We start from the raw sequence: 16,382 nt of genomic DNA, 5'->3' as shown, positions 1-16,382 counted from the left end.
ACTTATGACGGGGTTTGTGAAAATCTAGTAAATTAAATATTCATTTTACGATGAAGTTTAGTTTACGATGTTCTACTTTAATGACAAATTATGAGAATAAAGTCAACATGTTGACTTTAATCTTGACATAAACGGCGAGAATAAAGTAGAAATGTCGAGAATAAAGTCAATATGTCGACTTTATTCTCGTCATAAGCGTTGAGATTAAAGTCAACATGTCGTCACACTATTACACAGTACCCAGGTGCATTACACTGTATTGAAAACAAAACAATTACAACTGGGCTTGCAGTATTATCCAGTAGTATAGAAACAGTATTTACACATTTGAACATAATGGTCCACATCCGACCTTTTAAAACCAAAGTATCTCCAGGCAATGGACGTGACTCCTTTTTTTTTTTTTTTTGGCAAAAGTTCTTCTGTGTCATCATGTTCAACTTTATCATCAGCTACAGCTTCAGTTTCGGAATGTTCTCTGTCCATTTTCACCGCGCAATACCTATACTACCGATTTAGCGGTGTAGCAGTGAAAAGGAGCCCCTGCGCAACACCTCTGTGATTAGCGGTGTAGCAGTGAAAAAGGTCCCCACTTGAACAGTTTCCTGCTGCGCCACATTCCGAATGTCGTTTAGACAATTTAAACTGGTGTTGCGGTATAAGAAAAATCCATATCATAACAAAAATAAAAAACGGTTTTCGGTATGAACTGGTATATTGCCCAGCACTACGTAGCAATGTAAATTCTAAGCAAACATTTAAATGTAGAATGAGTAACACATTTAAAAATAGCTTGCCTTAATGCTGTAAGTATCAAAAACAAGGGGAGTTGGAGCTGTACGTAGCAGAACATAATTATGATATTATAATAATAATGGAAACCTGGCTAAATAGCAATGATGGGGATGAGCGTAACATAGAGGGATATACATTTTTTAAGAAGGATAGACATAACAGAAAAGGAGGTGGGGTTGCAGTTTATACCAAACAATTTAAATGTAAGTCCTCTTCAGTTGGACGATGAGCCCCATCTTAGTGAGGACATGTGGCTTCGCCTGGAAAATATTAGGGAAAGAGGTCTTATTTTATGATTGTGTTGTACAGGTGCTGGTCATAAAATTAGAATATCATGACAAAGTTGATTTATTTCAGTAATTCCATTCAAAAAGTGAAACTTGTATATTAGATTCATTCATTACACACAGACTGATGTATTTCAAATGTTTATTTCTTTTAATGTTGATGATTATAACTGACAACTAATGAAAGTCCCAAATTCAGTATCTCGGAAAATTAGAATATCAATTAAGACCAATGCAAAAAAAGGATTTTTAGAAATGTTGGCCAACTGAAAGGTATGAACATGAAAAGTATGAGCATGTACAGCACTCAGTATTTAGTTGGGGCTCCTTTGGCCTGGATTCCTGCAGCAATGCGGCGTGGCATGGAGTCGATCAGTCTGTGGCACTGCTCAGGTGTTATGAGAGCCCATGTTGCTCTGATAGTGGCCTTCAGCTCTTCTGAATTGTTGGGTCTGGCGTATTGCATCTTCCTCTTCACAATACCCCATAGATTTTCTATGGGGTTAAGGTCAGGCAAGTTTGCTGGCCAATCAAGAACAGGGATACCATGGTCCTTAAACCAGGTACTGGTAGCTTTAGCACTGTGTGCAGGTGCCAGGTCCTGTTGGAAAATGAAATCTGCATCTCCATAAAGTTCGTCAGCAGCAGGAAGCATGAAGTGCTCTAAAACTTCCTGGTAGACGGCTGTGTTGACCTTGGACCTCAGAAAAGACAATGGACCAACACCAGCAGATGACATGGCACCCCAAACCATCACTGACTGTGGAATCTTTACACCGGACCTCACGCAACGTGGATTCTGTGCCTCTCCTCTCTTCCTCCAGACTCTGGGACCTTGATTTCCAAAGGAAATGCAAAATTTATTTTCATCAGAGAACATAACTTTGGACCACTCAGCAGCAGTCCAAAGGCGAGACGGTTCTGACGCTGTCTCTTGTTCAAGAGTGGCTTGACACAAGGAATGCGACAGCTGAAACCCATGTCTTGCATACGTCTGTGCGTGGTGGTTCTTGAAGCACTGACTCCAGCTGCAGTCCACTCTTTGTGAATCTCCCCAACATTTTTGAATGGGTTTTGTTTCACAATCCTCTCCAGGGTGTGGTTATCCCTATTGCTTGTACACTTTTTTCTACCACATCTTGTCCTTCCCTTCACCTCTCTATTAATGTGCTTGGACACAGAGCTCTGTGAACAGCCAGCCTCTTTAGTAATGACCTTTTGTGTCTTGCCCTCCTTGTGCAAGGTGTCAGTGGTCGTCTTTTGGACAACTGTCAAGTCAGCAGTCTTCCCCATGATTGTGTAGCCTACAGAACTAGACTGAGAGACCATTTAAAGGCTTTTGCAGGTGTTTTGAGTTAATTAGCTGATTAGAGTGTGGCACCAGGTGTCTTCAATATTGAACCTTTTCACAATATTCTAATTTTCTGAGATACTGAATTTGGGACTTTCATTAGTTATAATCATCAAAATTAAAAGAAATAAACATTTGAAATACATCAGTCTGTGTGTAATGAATGAATCTAATATACAAGTTTCACTTTTTGAATGGAATTACTGAAATAAATCAACTTTGTCATGATATTCTAATTTTATGACCAGCACCTGTAGACCAGGGGTCGCCAAGTCTGGTCCTGAAGGACCACTGTGGCTGCAGGTTTTCATTCTAACCCTTTTTTAAATTAGTACCCTATTTGTGCTACTAATTAACTTCTTGTGAATTCATTTTAATTGAATTGCTTTTCCAAGATTTTTTTCATCGTTCCTCTGAATTGCTTCATTTCTTTCCTTAAATGGCACCCAGACAGAAATGAAATTTGAAGTGAGTGAGCCAACAGAAGACCAACTAAGTCAGGGTCTCAAACACCAATCAATTTCACTCCAACCAGCTGCTTAATTAGGTGCTGAGTCTTGTCGTTAATTAAACTCGTTCTTTAATTCCATGGCTTGTTGCTGCTCTCATAGTGCATTAGCACACATTTCTGAAATTGTTAATTTTCTCTTTCTAAGAGCACTGATAAAATGTTTTGGGGACCTCAGCAGATCAACATTCCTTCATCTTTCTTTATTTTCAGATATTGTATGATGGACACCAGTTGTTTTGGCTCATTTTGGATCTCATTATTGTTTGGGTGCTAATTAAGGAAAAACAAACACTTAAGGGGCCTGAGTCTTCAAGAGCAAGTCACAATTAGTTCAAAAGAAGTTAATTAGCAGCAAAAACAGGTCACTCATTAAGAAAAGGGTTAGAATGAAAACCTGCAGCCATGGTGGTCCTCCAGGACCGCAGTTGGCGACCCCTGTTATAGACCACCCAATTCAGACAGTAATTTCAACACACATCTTTTTAGTAATATCAAAAGGGCAAGTTTACTGGGAGATATTATAGTAATTAAGGACTTTAATTATCCAAATATTAACAGCAGTAACCTTGCAATTGGAGGAGCACAACTTTACTTTTTAGAAGTAATCAGTGACTGTTTTTTAACACAATATGTTAAAGCACCAACACGGGGTGAAGCTTGTCTGGATTTAGTATTTTGTGATAATCAGGATAGAATTGAGGGTGTAGAAGTGATTGAACCACTAGGGTCAAGTGACCATAATATAATACAATTCTCAGTATTTTGTAAGAGTGCAGATGCAAAGACTAAAATTGTTAAGTTGAACTTTGGTAGGGCTAATTTTGACCAAATGCAACAACATCTAAGTAGGATAGACTGGGATAAGCTTTTAAGTGTGGAGACAGTCGAGGAGCAGTGAAACAGGTTTAAAAATGTTTTACATGTAATGCAGGACAGATACATACCTAAAATTGGAATTAATAGTAAATTAAAAAAAAACTCCACAGTGGATCAATAAAGATTTAAAAAAGAATGTACAAAGGAAAAAACTGCTTTATAAGGCATATAAGACTAATGAGTGCAAAGTGAACCTTACAGCATATGAGAGCATGAGGGGAACCATTAAGAAGGATATCAAGGAGGCTAAAAGACAGTTGGAGAGGTATATAGCAGATAAGGCAAAAGAAGACCCTAAGAGAGTCTTTCAGGATTTTAGTAGTAAAAGAACATCCAAGGAGGAGGTGAAGTGCATCAGAAATAGTGAAGGGGAATTAAAAGATACAGACAATGAAACAGCGAATGCCTTAAACGTACATTTTTCTGAGGTAAACGGAACTACTAAGGAGGTACTGAGGAATTTGGAAATTGTAGAGGGAGAAGTACTGCTCAGATTACATAGGCTGAAATCAAACAAATCACGAGGACCAGATAATATTTACCCTCAAGTTCTTAAGGAGGCTTGTGAGTACAAATATAAATCCTTGACGTATATTTTTAGGAAGTCACTGTGCACTGGAGAGATTCCAAAGGACTGGAAAATGGCAAATGTCATCCAATTATATAAAAACAGTGACTGGGCAGATCCAAGCAACTATACGCCAGTAAGCTTAACATGCATCACAGGAAAATTAATATTATTAAGGAAAAGATTGAGGAACACCTGGCAAGGACAGGAGTTATTCTGAACAGTCAACATAGGTTCAGAAGAGGGAGGTTGTGTTTTACTAACATGCTGGAATTCTATGAGGAGCCAACAAAAGGATATGATTAAAGTGGAGCATATGATATTCTTTATCTTGACTTTAAGAAAGCATTTGATGAGAGGTTGGGCATCAAAATAAAAGAAATGAGAGTTCAGGGTGATATTTTTATATGGGTGCAGAATTGGCTCATACACAGGAAGCAGAGGATGATGGTACGAGGAACCTCATCAGAATTGGCTGATGTTAAGAGTGGTGTTCTACAGGGGTCAGTGCTAGGGCCGCTGCAATTTTTAGTATAAATTATTTAGATGGGAATATAAGTAACAAGCTGGTTAAGTTTGCAGATGATACCAAGATAGGTGGATTAGCAGATTATTTGGAATCCGCTATATCATTACAGAAAGACTTGGATAGCATACAGGCTTGGGCAGATTTGTGGCAGATGAAATTTAATGTCAGTAAATGTAAAGTATTACACATAGGAGGTAATACTAGATAGATAGATAGATACTTTATTAATCCTAAGGGGAAATTCACAATTCATACTAGGGTGTTGTACTGTGTTAGCCATTATGAATGTTGTGAAAAGTCAAGCAAAATGATAATAAAAGGTATCATTTTGCTTGACTTTTCACTACATAGGAAGTAAAAATGTTAAGTTTGAATACACAATGGGCGGGCAGAAAATCAAGAGTACACCTTGTGAGAAGGATTTCGGAGTCATAGTGGACTCTAAGCTATCGACTTCCAGTGTTCAGAAGCCATTAAGAAGGCAAACAGGATGTTAGGTTATATAGCACGATGTGTGGAGTACAAGTACAAGGAGGTTCTGTTCAACCTTTATAATGCACCGGTGAGGCCTCATCTGGAGTACTGTATATAGTTTTGATCTCCAGGCTACAAAAAGGACATAGCAGCACTAGAAAAGGTCCAGAGAAGAGCAAGTAAGAACAGTACGCTGCTATGCTAACAACAAGCCATGGATTACAAGTGACATCAAGGGCCTTTTGAACCAGAAAAAAAGAGCTTTTAAAGGCAGTGATCAGCATGAGCTCAAGTGCGTGCAGATGGAACTCCGAGTCCAGATGAGGGTGGTGAAGGAGCAGTACAGGAGAAAGCTAGAGCAGAAGTTGCAGAATAACAGCATGAAGTTAAGTGTGGGATGGGATGAACATCATCACTGGCTGCAGCTCGAAGCGGGGTGCCACCATTGAGAGAGACGTGGAGAGAGCAAACCAGATGAACAACTTTTTTAACAGGTTTGACCACCCTAACCCACTCTCACCTCAGAGTACTGCACCCTCCACCCATCCTTCTGCTGATACCAGCATAGGTGAGAGTTTACCCCAACCCACAGTTACAGCAACCCAGGTAAGCAGAGAGCTGAGGAGACTTTGTGCCAGCAAAGCAGCGGGTCCTGATGGAGTATCGCCCCGACTGCTGAAGGCCTGTGCGCTGGAGTTGGGGAGTCCTCTACAGTGCATCTTCAAAATGAGCCTGGAACAGGGGAGAGTCCTGAGGCTTTGGAAAACATCTTGCATCACCCCCGTCCCAAAGGTATCACATCCTAGTGAGCTGAATGACTTCTGGCCTGTCGCTCTGACGTCACGAGCGGCTGCTGCTTCACCACCTGAGGCCACTGGTCCGCCACGCCCTCGACTCTCTGCAGTTCGCATACCAGGAGAAGGTGGGAGCGGAGGATGCCATCATCTATATGCTACACCGATCCCTCTCCCACTTGGACAGAGGCAGTGGTGCTGTAAGAATTATGTTTCTGGACTTCTCTAGCACCTTCAACACCATCCAACCTCTGCTCCTTAGGGTCAAGCTGACAGAGATGGGAGTAGATTCATACCTGGTAGCATGTATCGTGGACTATCTTAAAGACAGACCTCAGTATGTGCGTCTCGGGAACTGCAGGTCTGACATTGTGGTCAGCAACACAGGAGCGCCGCAGGGGACTGTACTTTCTCCGGTCCTGTTCAGCCTATATACAGCGGACTTCCAATACAACTCAGAGTCCTGCCACGTGCAAAAGTTCGCTAACGACACTGCTACTGTGGGCTGCATCAGGAGTGGACAGGAGGAGGAGTACAGGAACCTAATCAAGGACTTTGTTAAATGGTGTAACTCAGACCACCTACAACTGAACAGCAGCAAAACCAAGGAGCTGGTGGTGGATTTTAGGAGGACCAGGCCCCTCATGGACCCCGTGATCATCAGAGGTGACTGTGTGCAGAGGGTGCAGACCTATAAATACCTGGGAGTGCAGCTGGATGATAAACTGGACTGGACTGCCAATACTGATGCTTTGTGTAAGAAAGGACAGAGCCGACTATACTTCCTTAGAAGGCTGGCGTACTTTAACATCTGCAATAAGATTCTGCAGATGTTCTAGCAGACGGTTGTGGCGAGTGCCCTCTTCTATGTGGTGGTGTGCTGGGGAGGCAGCATAAAGAAGAGAGACGCCTCACACCTGGACAAACTGGTGAGGAAGGCAGGCTCTATTGTAGGCATGGATCTGGGCAGTTTGACATCTATGGCAGAGCGACGGGCACTGAGCAGGCTCCTGTCAATCATGGAGAATCCACTACATCCACTGAACAGTATCATCTCCAGACAGAAGAGCAGCTTCAGCGACAGACTGCTGTCAATGTCCTGCTCCACTGACAGACTGAGGAGATCCTTCCTCCCCCACACTATGCGACTCTTCAATTCCACCCGGGGGGAGGGGGGGGGGGATGGTTTGTAAAACGTAACATTGTACAAAGATATTGTCTGTCTGTATACCTGCATTGTTATCACTCTTTAATATTGTCTTTAGCAGTATGCTGCTGCTGGAGTATGTGAATTTCTTTCTTTCTGTCTGTGCGTGCCGATTACAGGGGTTGAATTATGAGGAAACATTAAATGAGCCGAGCTTATACAGTTTCAGCAAAAGAATATTAAGAGGTGACTGAACTGTTTAAAATTATAAAGGGAATTAATACAGTGGATCGAGACTGTTCATCAAGAACACGTGGACACAGTTGGAAACTTGTTAAGGGTAAATTTCACGCAAACATTATGAAGTTTTTCTTTACACAAAGAACAATAGACACTTGGAATAAGCTACCAAGTAGTGTGGTAGACAGTAAGACTTTAGGGACTTTCAAAACTCAACTTGATGTTTTTTTTTTTTTTTTTGGAAGAAATAAATGGATAGGACTGGCAAGCTTTGTTGGGCTGAATGGCCTGTTCTCATTTAGATTGTTCTAATGTTCTAATGTTCCCTTGGTTATATTAATAAGTAATGATATTAATAATTATAATAATTTTGATATATTGAACAATTTGATGTCATGGCTGGGCATTTCCATGCTACTGCTTCACAGGGACCTGGTTTAAAGTTAACCTAGTTACTCTTTGTGTGGTGGTTCCCATGCCACAGATCTGCATTTTAACTTGGGTAGCAGTTTTAAATTGACCCCGTATGAGTGATCTTGGGCAGGTGAGTGTATTTCTGTATTGTAATGGCTTTCGATTAATGGCTTACTTCTACCTTGCACCACATGCATTTTAGATAGATTTCAATACCCTGGCTGCTGCATCAGGTGGTCCCTGTCCCCTTAGATTACACATATAGACTACAAGTAATATAACGTAAAGAGCTATGTACCACTAAAGTAACATTGCTCATAAACACAGAATTATCAGTAAATAAAATATTGATCATATTATGAAACATAAATGAATAAAGAAAAAATCAATAATGTTTACACAGTAGTATTTTAAAGACAGCAATAAGTTACTGTAGCTGCGTTTTTCCAAAGTTACCAAAGTTCAGCAGCTCTAACTTAAAAAATGGGATTCAACAAAAGCCTGACGCGCAGAAATGATTCCACAGACAAAACATCTTCATTTTTAAAAGTTTAGTTAAGTTTCAAAGTAAAACAGTTCACACAAAAGAGAAAATTAAAATAGCAAAGAAATGGGAAAAAATTCATATTAAGAAAAGTTCAGTTCTAAGCTTAATCTTGTTACATCATTACTATTTACTTTTCATTTCTAAACCATTTCAAAACGTTTCTGAACTATTTCAAATCGGTCAGAAAACTGTATGCTTATCCCATTTCTAAGTTGAAAGTGGGTCTTTCAAGTCCCTGTTTACTGGGACCTGTTCTAAACACAACTAGATCTATTATCACACTGTTTCTCAGTTATAGCAAGAAGGTTCTATCTCTTACTAACTTATAGGGGGAAAAGACTATACAATTGTCTATGACTATGGAAGAAATTATATTCTATTTAAATTAAGCAAACATTAATATGAGTTTAACTCAAAACTTTAACTTTCTAAGATTGGCTGTTACATTTCCGGCCCCTAATTGGCTACGCAGGAGCGGAGACAATTACTATACAGTACTTTACTTTAATATGAGCCAATTAACTTTATATTAACTTGTTTTCAAATCACTATAATAATAATTCATTACATTTATAGGCCGCGTTTCTCAGTACTCAGAGCGCTAGCAATAACACTGCAAACAAACATTTTAAAAATTTCATATTTCACAGTTTGTTCACGGGTCTGTCCTGTGTGCTGGTTTTGTTTGCACACAAACTCTTCTGACTGCACCTTTGGCATTTGGCATTGTCTTGATGACTCGACCCATTACCCAGGAATTATGAGGTGTGGCTTTTTCTACAATTAAAACAACGTCCCCTGGTTCAAAATTTCTTCTTGGTGCAAGCCATTTTTGTCGTTCTTGAAGTATTGGCAAATACTCTTTAGTCCATCTTTTCCAAAATAGATCAGCCATGTATTTAATTTGTTTCCAGCATCTTCTTGGGTATGGTTCATTTTCTGAAACAAGTTCAGGTGGCATTTTAGGTTGTGTCTTCATTAGGAGCAAATGATTGGGTGTGAGTGGTTCTAAATCAGAATTTCTAGGCGCAGCCAGGGCGTTGAGGGTGTCCAGTTTGGTGGGCTCAGGATTGGGTCACTGCTTTTTGCAGATGATGTTGTCCTGTTTGCTTCATCAGGCCGTGATCTTCAGCTCTCTCTGGATCGGTTCGCAGCTGAGTGTGAAGCGGCTGGGATGAGAATCAGCACCTCCAAATCCGAGACCATGGTCCTCAGCCGGAAAAGGGTGCAGTGCCCTCTCAGGGTTGGTAGCGAGATCCTGCCCCAAGTGGAGGAGTTCAAGTATCTTGGGGTCTTGTTCACGAGTGAGGGAAGAATGGAGCGCGAGATCAACAGGCGGATCGGTGCGGCATCCGCAGTAATGCGGGCTCTGCATCGGTCTGTCGTGGTGAAAAAGGAGCTGAGCCGCAAGGCGAAGCTCTCAATTTACCAGTCGATCTATGTTCCTACCCTCACCTATGGTCATGAGCTATGGGTAGTGACCGAAAGAACGAGATCGCGAATACAAGCGGCTGAAATGAGTTTCCTCCGCAGGGTGTCTGGACTTTCCCTTAAAGATAGGGTGAGAAGCTCAGTCATCCGGGAGGGGCTCAGAGTAGTGCCGCTGCTCCTTCGCATCGAGAGGAGTCAGATGAGGTGGCTCGGGCATCTGATCAGGATGCCTCCTGGACGCCTCCCTGGTGAGGTGTTCTGGGCACGTCCACCCGGGAGGAGGCCCCGGGGAAGACCCAGGACACGCTGGAGGGACTATGTCTCTCGACTGGCCTGGGAACGCCTTGGGATTCTCCCGGTCTGGGCATCTCTGCTCAAGCTGCTGCCCCCGCGACCTGACCTCGGATAAGTGGGAGACAATGGATGGATGGATGGATGGTTCTAAATCATTGGGATCATCAGATGTCTTTGTAAGGGGTCTGTTATTGAGTATTGATTCCACTCTACACATCATTGTATGAAGATTGTCATCATCAAGTGTTTGTTGATTTAGTGTTGAATTTAGGATCTTTCTTATGCTTCTGGTTTGTCTTTCCCACACTCCACCTTGATGAGAGGCTGATGGTGGATTGAAAATCCATTTGATTTATTTCTGCATCATAGTGTTGCCGATTTTTTCGTGTTCTAAGTTTTTAGTAGCTTCTCGTAGCTCTCTTTCCGCTCCAACGAAATTTGCTCCATTGTCTGAGCGCATGATTTTAACTTGTCCTCTTCTGCTTGTAAATCGGAGTATGGCTTGGATACAAGAACCAGTGTCTAAGCTATGTACGATTTCTGTGTGCACAGCTCTGGTTGTTAAGCACGTGAAGATTACTCCGTACCTCTTGACTAGACTTCGTCCTCTTTTGACTAGAAAGGGGCCAAAATAATCGACTCCAACATTAGTGAACGGTGGTTGATTGGGTGCTAGGCGATCTTCGGGCAAATATGCCATTTTTTGCTCACCTGCTTTCGTATTGTATCTTCTACACATTGTGCACTTTGAAATTATTTTTCTGATAGCTGAGTTTACTTGAGGCATCCAATATTTCTGGCGTAACTGTGCGAGCACGTAGTTGCGCCCACAATGTCCGATTTGTTTATGAATATGCTGCAATATGAGAGAAGCAACATGGGAATGCTTGTGAAGAATTGCAGGATGTTTAGCTTCTTCAAGCATTGCAGCTTTACAGAGTCTTCCTCCAACTCTCAGTATTCCATCTTGTATGATCGTGTCAAGTTTATAGATTTGACTGTTCTTTTTAACACGTCTTTTTCTTTAAAGCCTTTAATTCTTCTGGAAATTCTTGTTGTTGGCTTAGCTCAGTTTCAGCTTTAACTAAGTCATCTAGAGAAATTGGACTTGTTTTTAAAGTCAGCGTATACCTTTTCATATACTTTGTGATAAGTGATTTTTGTTCTTCTGGATTACTTTTAGATTGATTGACTTCTAGTTGAAATGTTTTTCTTTCATTTCTTAAGTTCAGCAGTAAGTCCTTAAACTTGAGGAACCAAGCCACTGCTTTCTTCAAGCGATGCCAATCTGAAAAGTAGGTGATTAGTTTGTTCATGGGCTCAGTTGCCTCCTCTATTCTTGTCATGTTAACTGTACAAGTTTTAACTTCTGGATCATCTTCAAAGAATGAATTGTTCAGTTGATCTGGTCTTTTTGGCCACTCTCGTTCGTGCTTCAATAAGAAACTTGGAACTTTTGACCATGTGGTGCTTTTGAGAAAGTTTTCTATGCTCAGCCCTCTGGATGCTTGATCACTCCGGTTGAGGGCAGATGTGACATACTTCCACTGTGTAGGTTGTGAATGATCTCTGATCACGGAGATTCTGTTGGCAACAAAAGTCTTGAATCGAGTGCTTTCATTTGAAATGTATTTTAGCACCATGGTGCTGTCAGTCCAAAATGTAGATTCTTGTAAGGGCATTTGAAGCTCACCTTTAAGCATTTTGTCCATTTTAACTGCCACAACGCGTTGCTGCTGTCAGCTCCAATCTTGGAATCGTGACCTGCTTCAATGGTGCAACTCTTGACTTGCCCACCAGGAATGAACAATGCTTTTTGCCCTCTTCGTTGGTTAAGACAAGGTAAGTGACAGTGCCATATCCATCTTCACTAGCATCTGCAAAATGGTGCATTTGTGCTGTCTTTATGGTTCCAAACCCGGTAGGTTTGAAGCATCTGTTCACTTTATAGTCTGTGAGTAACTGCAAATCATCCATCCCTTTTTTCCATTTCTGAATGTGTTTGACTTCTACTTCTTCATCCCACCCAAATTTCTCTTTGCATAAGTCTCTTAGAATAAGCTTTGCTGGCAGTAAGGCAGGTGCTAAAAGTGGATCATAAACTGAGCTAACAACAGACAGAATACCACGCCTTGTAGCGGGCTTGTTTTGTAACTTAATCTGAAATTTGAAACTGTCCGTTTCTGTGCACCACTGGACACCCAGGGCACGCTCTATGGGAAGGAGACAGTGGCTCATGTCTAAGTCCTTTTGTTCATGAGCTCTGTCTTCTTCAAGAATAGACGATAAAACTGCTCTGTTGTTACTCACCCACTAAGTCAAATGAAATCCTGCTTTGAGGCATAGAGCTTGGAGGTCCTTTGTCAGCTTTATTGCTTGTTCTTCTGTTGTCACTGACCTTAAACAGTCATCCACGTAGAAGTTTTTGAGAACGGTGTTAACAGCTTCCTCAGGAAATGTATCTCTGGCATCTTCGGCTGTTCTACGCAAAGCATAAGAAGCACAACTGGGTGAAGAAGTAGCACCAAAAAGATGTACTGTCATTTTGAATTCTTCAAGGTCTTTACTTAGATTACCTTCAGGCCACCATAAAAAATGTAAAAGATCAGTGTCTTTATCTGGTACTTTAACTTGGTAGAACATTGTCTTAATGTCTGCCATTAGGGCTACTGGCTCCTTTTTAAATCTTGTAAGGACGCCAATGAGTGTGTTAGTTAGGTCATGGCCTTTTAATAATTGTTCATTAAGTGAAATCCCCTGGTAGGTGGCTGTGCAGTCAAAGACCACTCGAATCTTATTTTTCTTTGGATGATACACACTGTGATATGGAATGTACCACACTCTGCCTTCATTGCAATTTAGGCTTTCTTTGGGTAGCTTGATAGCGTAACCCTTGTCTATGATATCTTTCATGAAGGCTTTATAGTCTCCATGGAAACCTGAATTTTTGCTCGGGTTTCTTTTGAGTTCAATAGCACGCTGTTCAGCCAAACAGCGATTGTTTGGCATTTTCAGTGTTTCATCCTTCAAAGGTAAATTTAAACAATAGTGGCCACCTACCAGTCTCGCAGATTCTGAGGCTATGCGCATGAACTTGATGTCCTCCTGTGACATCTCCTCCTTTTCTTCACAGCTGCGCTCTGGAAAATCTGTGTTATACTGTTGCAGTAACATATCCCCAATCTCTGTTATTGACACACGATTGATTGAATGTTTGGGCATCTTACCACTTTGTTTTGTGAGGTCTATCTCTTTGTATGGTCCACCAACCAAACATCCAAGTGCCATCTTCATAGCATGGGGTCCATCTCCTTGGCTAGGTATGGTTCGTAATTACTTGAAGATTTCTGGGTAGTTGATTCCTATTAAAAGATCAACTTCAGGGTCAATATGAGATAGATGTACCTCTTTAAGATATGCCCACTTATCGATATCTTCTTGTAGTGGAATATTTTCTCTGTTCACTAGAATGGAGACCTGTGTAAAGACCTTTGGCAAATCAATATATTCAACATCATTGAGACCACAGACTTGTAAATCTGACAAGACAGAACATTGGTTTAGTATCTTTGAATCATCATCATAGTTACTCATAGTTTTGAGGAATACTTGTGTTCTTCTCCCTTGAAGGCTTAATTGTCTCTGAAGCCTTTCAGTGCAAATTGTTACTGTACTGCCAAGGTCTATAAAGACGTATGTTTCTACATACCTCTCGCTCTTCTTAGATTTTACCTTAACAGGAACTACTTGCAGTGCACACTCTTCTCCGGTCCCAGTAAAGGCACAAGTTCTAGTCTCTGTTTCCTTTTCAGTAGATGTTGCCACACTAGCTGTAGCTTTAGATGTTGCTCCGGAATCTTTTCTGATGTGCAGGATGTCTGAGTGCTGAAAAGAACATGTCTGACATTTCATTCTTTCTTTACAATTCTTACCAAGGTGTCCCTGTTTGAGACAGCGAAAACATAAACCTTTAGATTTTAAAAAGTCAGTTCTTTCTTTGTGTGGCAGTTCTTTGATTTTATTACATTCAGCACGAGTATGCTGGCCATTGCAGAATACACAAGGCTTTTTAAATGCACATGTATCATTAACAGTCTTTTTGACAGAGATTTCTTGAGTCCCCTTTTCGGCAGCATCAGATATACTTGTAGTGAAAATATTTCCTGATCGCTGGCCATTCTTTAGCGGAAACCTACCCTTGTCGATCTTTCCTTTTTTCTCTATACAAGTGTAGTATTGTGAAACGGGACTGTATACAGGGTGTAGCAGCATTTCAGCTTCGTGACGCAAAAAGTTAATTAGTTCGGGTATGCCTGCTTTCTTTTCCTTTTCTTGACGCTCGTAAGCATACCTCACCCATTCATTTCTCAAAGGAAATGGAAGTTTCTTAAGCACAGCACGTACATTATGATTGTTATTGAATTCTCCACCACTCCCTGAGTCATTCATAGTATTCATGCAGATTGAGAGGAAGTTAGCGTAATCTCTCAGAGCCTTCCCATCATTTTGCTTTATCTGAGGCCATTTCAATACTTTATCGAGATATGCGTCTGCTACGAATAACTCATTGCCATAATATCTTTCAAGCAACCTTCTTGCTTCTAAGTATCCTGCATCTGGTAACATTTGTGAACAGCCTTTTAATCATTTCTGAGGAGAACCTCTGGTGTGCTGGATAAGGTAATCTGATTTATCTTGTGAGTTTGCTAATACATCACCCTACCACGTGATCAAAGGTTCTGATGAAGTTTGCATAAGCCAGTGGGTCACCTGAAAATAAAAGGGACCTGTGTGTGTGGTACTTCACCACGCGGCGCTGAAGGTTGTAGAGTAGTAGCTGTGTTTTGTTGGGTTAACGATTTAGCCATTTCAGTGATTGCTTTCTGATATTCGGCTTGATTTTTCTGACATTTCGGCATGATTCTTCCGATATTCGATTTGATTCTTCTGATATTCCATTTGATTTGAAATAACACGTCAATAAGACCGTGACCGTATGACTGCGACTGCCCTGAGGTAGTTACTGGCCGTACCTGCCTTTCGGACTCGTGTTCTTCTAACCTTTTTAGGATTCTATCAAGTGTCGATTGTTCAACCAACACTGCTGTAGAAGATGTTGATGCTGCAGCGGTTTGCTGTTCTGATAAGTCGCATTTCCTTTTGAGAGCATGTTTTAACTGAGGCGAAGTTTGTTGAACCTTTGACTTTGTACGATTCCGTTCTTGCAGTTGCATCTCTCCGAATTGATTAACTAGCTGTTCGTCAGATGAACGGGTTAACACGCTACTTCTATCTTTCAGCCATGCTGCTGTAGCGTCAATAAATTCACTCCATTTTTTAGAGCTTTCAGTGAATGTCGTTTTCTGTTTCTTAATCGCGCCTTCTTTACTTAACGCTGATAATAGCCTTTTATGTAACTCCTCTATCTCACTGTGCGTCTCACAAAAATTTTCAAGTCTTTCTGCTACTTCTAAATGATTTTCTGGAGTGTCTTTAAGACTTTAGATTTCAGTTATAAGCACAGAAAGCTTATCTTTCCTCCAACTTATGTGACCTTTACGATCTCTGATTACATTCACTGGCTTCGAGTTTGTACTCAAATCACTCCCAATTTCACTTGAACTATGCTTAGACATTCCCATGACAATAGCTCGAATGACTGACAGCTGGCCTTCCTGACAGCAACTTCATCACAATCGGAACGTTCCAACAAAGCAGATTACTTCCTTACAGCAAGGCTTCAATGAATCTTCTCGAGTTCAGGTAATGGCGACCTTGCTTTCATTTACGACCATGCAGAGATAGAAGATAAGAGCACAGTACCTCGGAATGACTCAGTTCTTTTTGTTTCGTTGATGAGTTCTGGAGCAGAAGCGTCCTCTGTCCTCAGATGGTAGATTCCAGTTCAAGTTCAGGGCCTTCAGATGACAAGTTTTCTGACGAAAATGTAGCTGCGTTTTTTCCAAAGTTACCAAAGTTCAGCAGCTCTAACTTAAAAAATGGGATTCAACAAAAGCCTGACGCACAGAAATGATTCCACAGACAAAATATCTTCATTTTTAAAAGTTTTAGTTAAGTTTCAAAGTAAAACAGTTCACACAAAAAAGAAAATTAAAATAGCAAA

At 40.9% G+C, this 16,382-nt stretch overlaps 1 protein-coding gene across 2 annotated transcripts in view; it reads left to right on the top strand.

The window, feature by feature from the left end:
- LOC114653490 (nephronophthisis 3) overlaps positions 1-16,382 on the top strand; it is an 838,883-nt gene that overhangs the window by 63,812 nt on the left and 758,689 nt on the right. The gene's annotated exons all lie outside the window — the stretch shown is intronic.

This window comes from Erpetoichthys calabaricus, chromosome 6 (genome assembly GCF_900747795.2).
Source record: "Erpetoichthys calabaricus chromosome 6, fErpCal1.3, whole genome shotgun sequence".
Classification (NCBI taxonomy): Eukaryota; Metazoa; Chordata; class Cladistia; order Polypteriformes; family Polypteridae; genus Erpetoichthys; species Erpetoichthys calabaricus.
This window is presented reverse-complemented; position numbering and strand designations above follow the sequence as displayed.